Genomic DNA, 5,330 nt, shown 5'->3' with positions numbered 1-5,330 from the left:
AAAAAAAAAAAAAAAAGAGCTTGAAGTAAGTCAGTGATTCACAAATGCTTGTGAATTTTTAAGTGTTAATAGGAAAAAATGGAATAGAAGGAACACAAAGATCAAAAGGACTGTGTTAGCTTAAAAGGGGTTCTGGCTGTCACAGGCATCATTTCTGAGAAGGAAAAAGAGAAGATGCATCAAGAAGCTAGACCCACCTGTCTTGTACTGAGGGGATTAGAAAAATGGATATAAACTGTAGCACTGGCCAGGACTAAAACAAGTGGAAGAAGTGAGGAATTCATGATGACATTAATAACACCACAAGGACTGGTGCTGGATGAGCTGTAATCAGTGAGCAGAGAGGAGGAAAGGTGACATGCCTGTAAGCAGAGCCATGGAACCAGGATGTTTCTCACTGAGGACTGGCTGTGCTTCTTGAGCATGTTGGGCCCTGAATTACACAAACAAGTTAAAAACACAAAGTGGGGTTATCAGATCTCAGGTGCTGCCCTGTTTTCTTTTCTCCTTTTGAACAACATTCATCTTTTTCTAACAGCTTAATGTCCAAAGTATGCATGAAGGAAGGATTTAGGCAAAGCAAGCTGGCAGTCTTACTCAGGTTCCATTGATTCAGCAGAGTTGGCTCCAGTCCTCTTGGGACAAGTGCTCCCTTAATTTTAGACAAGTCTACTTCAAACACAATTAGACAAGAGGCTTTTCTTTACCCTTATTTTTTGGCCTGCACGCTGAGTGAGACACATTACTTGTAATCATTATATACTAGTTTATTGATTGTGGCTTTTCAGTATTCGCTGTAGATAGGCTTGTTTTAACAGAACTGTCAAGAGACGTGTCTGGTTAACAAACAATTACGGATTGGAGGTATAACAGCATGGCTATTTTGTCAAGAGGTATAGAAATGCACTGAGAATTTTGACAACACGTGCATGAGGTTTTCTTCTGAATCTTTGGTATTTTTCAAGAGATGTCACAGAAGTCTGTTTTTGTGGAATTTCAGGGCTGGCTCGATATTTTGTTTTCATCTCTCCTTCATGCATTTTAATATTGAAAAGATCAGACAAATGGAAATTATTTACAGGAAATATGCATGTGGAAAATCCATAACATCCCACATGACTGACTGCACCAGCCCATTGCCTGTAATGTAATGTCACACATAAAATGTATTCCAGTTATTAGGAAAGCTGGAAGTGAGTCAATTACGTGAATAAACAAACAAAGACCTGGTCTCCCCGTAGTTTAATGCATCACTGAGGTATCCGAAGGCTCCTTTCCCACGCCTGCTGCCTCATTCCTGAACTAGCAGGAGCTGTTGTGCAAGGCAACTTGACAGCCCATAATAACCAGGTAGCTCGGCACACTGGTCTGAAGCAATCCCTGTAACACCGTTTGCACATCTGGGGCACAGGGGATGCACAAGTGCTTGTGGATGTCTGGGGATAAAAGGAGGCTTTGCAGCTTAGGGAAAGGGAAGGATTGGGCTTCTCTGGTCCCTCCAAAGCGGAGACAAATTCTTGCCTCGTGTGCATGGACACACTGGGATACAGCAGTGTCTGGCTAAAGGTGAACAAACCGCAGTAACTTCAGCCAAAAGAAGTAACTCTGCCTCAAAGGTGGCTACATCGATAGCCTTGCCGGTACGCAACAGCCCTAAGGGAGAATTCTCAGGTAACCGAACGAGGATAAGCAGAAGCAGTGCATGAAAGAATCAAATCCCATAGATCTGAACGAGGGTTCTTGTGCTGTGACATAATGTGCATATTTCAATTTCTTAAGAATGAAAGTCTACACTTCAAAAGTGAACAATGCTGTTTCCATTAAGGTCTCTGACTGGGTGTCCGAAACCCCGTAAAACTGTTGGCCAATGTATTTATATTGACTCTGGGAGTTGGTGCAAGACTCATGACATTTCTCCTTATTAATTGCCTGGCTCTAGTGTGGTTGGATTTTGCAAGTTATGACACAGTAAATACATTTGTGTCACTTAGCAACCTCAGCTGTTTCTAAAGGAATGTCTTTTGTTCTTGGAAATGTATTATAAATGCAGGTTACAAAACGATTATAGGGGAATCTAAACTCGCCTTAGTTGGATGGCATTCTGGCCTCTCCCCATTCTGCATTGTAAAGCGTGCATAGGAAATTAATTTCCTTTGCACAAGCATCAGTCATTGGCACCACATCTATTGTTATGAAGAGAAGCTCTGCATATTTAATAGATATGACAGAAGTTTCTGTTGAAAATAAAAGACATGAGAAACGACCATGGAAACAAAGGGCTGGAAAGGACCTCCTCGGCCCGGGGTTCGCCGAGGGCAAAGCCCTCCGACTGTTTCATAAACAACTCTATAAATACTTTACCATCATGATGCAACTCTCCACAGCCTCTTTCATGAACTTATCAGTCTGATTTATTTTAACACGCAACACTGAAGCCTGAGATCAGAGATCACCCAGCTCCAGCACATGGGGTTTGGAAATGTAAACACCTGCACAAACTTGGTGTATTTCTCACGGCACATCAGCTGGGCTGTTGTTTCTGTGTCAGTGCTCAGAATGATCCTGAACACATACAAACATGTAGTGGAAGGACTCCTACTTACGCAGCTGAGATTACACCGGATTGCAGACCTTCACACGGGATTTAAGGGTTTTCTTTGTTTGTGCTTAATAGGTTTAAAGCGAGGTCACACTCGCTGGTCCACCTTGTCAGGATCAGTACCTCAACTATAGGTAAGGTTTATAAATTGACCTTGCTGTTCTGAAATGAAACACGTCTCCAGGGTACACTGTAAAAATTACGTAAAAATTGGCGGTGGCCACATAATGGACACAATTAGTGCTTGTTTACGAAACCTGCAGCCACCAGCCTCTGCCCGAGGTATCTCAAAGTCAAGGATTACTAAAAATAGCTTAAAGACTGTTTTCTAAAAATGTGAACAGATGAATGCAAGAGAAGAGAGCAGATGAGCCATAGCAATGAAAGGAAAGGAATCGATGATTGTTTGCAACTGTAAAATCTTGTCACTAGAACGACTGAGACAATCATTTGTCGTGGTAATTTGGGCAGTCCCAGAACAGAAGCAGACAATGCAGAGAAATGTAGCAACCCTAAGGAAAAAAAAAAAGCAGAGTCCCAGAATGATGTTCAAACTACCACTCAGGAAAAATGCCATTAGCGGTCAGAAAAATATTGTCAACAGTTTTGGAACTGTCTTCACCCTTTTATTTTTAAAAGAATTCGCCCCATCCATAATTTTTTGGCTTTTTTCTTTCATAATGAAAACTATTGTGCCGAACTGCTAAAGCAAAAGCAGCACTCGAGAACCCACCACCAGCACTAGAAGGCAAAGAACATTAACTTTGATTTTCCCAGTCTGAATGAGAAAGCTGCTTCCCAAGGGCACTCCAAAGCCTTGCTAGAAACTAACCTGAGGCTCAGCCAAAGGACTTCATGGATGCAGTGCAGGAAACCCCAGCCTCTACCCAGTAGCCGACCCTGTTATTTATGCTCACAAAATCTGCATCGGGGCACGTATATGTTCGACAGCTGCTGTTATTGCAAAACTCACTGTTTGTGTTGTTCTTGCTTCTACAGGCGGCGAGGCACAAGCGAGCAGCTCATGGCTAACAGGCCGCTGTTGTGATCTCTGCCACCAACATCTGATCATGGCTGTTGACAGCACAGACCTTGCTCTTGGAGTTGGTCTGGATTTAACCCCAGAAAGGTCACTGGATGCTGAGATCCCGCCTGCACAAGAGCACAGAACGTAAATTCACACCGAGCCTGCTTTGGCATAGTTTTCCTTTGTAAGTAAATCAACAAAGGGTACTTCAGACCAGATGTGGAAAATATTGTACCTTCTGCAGCATTTAAACTCTTCACTCTTGCTGCAAAGAGCAGCTAGAATTCCAAAGCAGTGGCTGAGGTTCACGTTATCCTCTAGAACGCAAACTGAAATGCCCTTCTGGCATATTTACAATACTAATTTTGTATAGGTGGGAAAGCTATTAGCCCCAGTGAGCAGTACCCAGCGTAAACATTTTCAGTGGGTTCAGTCCTCACATCCCCAGCAGGTATTTAGTTGGTTGACTGCAAAGGGGGCTCCACTGAAGTTTTGCATGAAAAAAGATCTGAGGAGATGAGATTCTGTGACCGGCTGCGCTCTGATCTCCCCATCTGGGCACTGATCTGCTCTGCGCTGCAAACTTCTCTCAGCACTGCTGCTGTCTGGGGATGCAGTGATGTGCCATTTGTGATTATCGCTGCTGGGCTCATGAAAGCCCCAGGTGTAGATGTAATCGTGAGTAACACTGTGCTTTTGCTGGAATAGCTTATTTTGCTTTGTGGGAGGAGAAGAAAAGGCTAGAATAAGCTGCACCGGCTTATTGCAGTTTTGCTTGTACAGAATACCAGATTACCTACTCAGAGGTGCTCTGAATATAGATCTCCTGTAGAACAGGAATTGATCCATCTACTGCATCTGTGCGGGCTTTGATTTCACCACACAGTGAGTAATGAATGGTACAAGTGCTCGCTTAACGCTCAGCTGTAGAACAACGCGATCCGAGTTTAAATGCCTGTTACCAACAGGGAGCACTAAATCAGAAAGTATCAGTCCATTGAGCATATGTGAATAAATAACAGGGGTGCTGCATGCCTGGCCCAGACGTGCAGCATGGGTGCACAGAGGACACCAGGCACAGGCACAGGCACAGGCACAGACACACACACAGGCTCTCTTCCATTCTATGCACAGAGTGGAAGCGGCTTAGGGCAGCACGGACAGTCATCTTCAAGGCTGTTCCCTCTCCCGTGCCAGGTGCTCACTCGCGGAGCAGGATGCGGTGCTGATAGCAGCTCTGTGTGCGAGCAGCTGCCTCCATCGGCACTCCCACTGGTGTCAAGGCCGCTGCTATCACACACTGTTACGTGAATGAGCACATCTCGGACTGTTTTGAAATCCAGGCAGTGCTGTCTGAGGAACTCCTGCGGGATGGTGACAGGCTGAGCCATCCTCTGAGCCTCCGCGGACAGCCGCAGCAAGGCATGCTTCACTTCTGCTAGTGGTTGTGGTGGGGACGAGACCCCAGAGGCACTTCTGTGCTGGGGAATTAAAGGCAGGATCAGTAGCAGCTGGAAATAAGGGCACCGTGCGCACAGCAAGCAGAGCAGACACGAGCGTGGCCTGCGGAAGGTGCGAACGCACGGACAGCTGTGGCACGGCCACACTGTGGGATGAGAGCACCATAGAGGCAGCACGCGGCACCGCGACCCGCTCCCGCCGGCAGCACCGCATCGTACGGCACTCTGTGGAAAACGCTCGGCG

At 45.4% G+C, this 5,330-nt stretch overlaps 1 long non-coding RNA gene across 8 annotated transcripts in view; it reads right to left on the bottom strand.

The window, feature by feature from the left end:
* LOC104910405 overlaps nucleotides 1–5,324 on the bottom strand; it is a 44,188-nt gene extending 38,864 nt beyond the window's left edge. For 3 of the 8 annotated variants that reach the window (XR_004159302.1, XR_002113483.2, XR_004159300.1), the window contains exon 1: nucleotides 3,432–3,744. This is a non-coding gene — a long non-coding RNA (uncharacterized LOC104910405). Of the gene's footprint in view, nucleotides 1–3,431 lie in introns of all 8 variants that reach the window. The other 5 variants (XR_793048.3, XR_002113481.2, XR_002113484.2 and 2 more) reach the window with 4 other exon arrangements.
* Nucleotides 5,325–5,330: the final 6 nt, after the last annotated feature.

Source organism: Meleagris gallopavo, chromosome 3 (genome assembly GCF_000146605.3).
Source record: "Meleagris gallopavo isolate NT-WF06-2002-E0010 breed Aviagen turkey brand Nicholas breeding stock chromosome 3, Turkey_5.1, whole genome shotgun sequence".
NCBI classification, from domain to species: Eukaryota; Metazoa; Chordata; class Aves; order Galliformes; family Phasianidae; genus Meleagris; species Meleagris gallopavo.
Note: the sequence above shows the minus strand (reverse complement) of the source record. Positions and strands in the feature narration are given on the sequence as shown.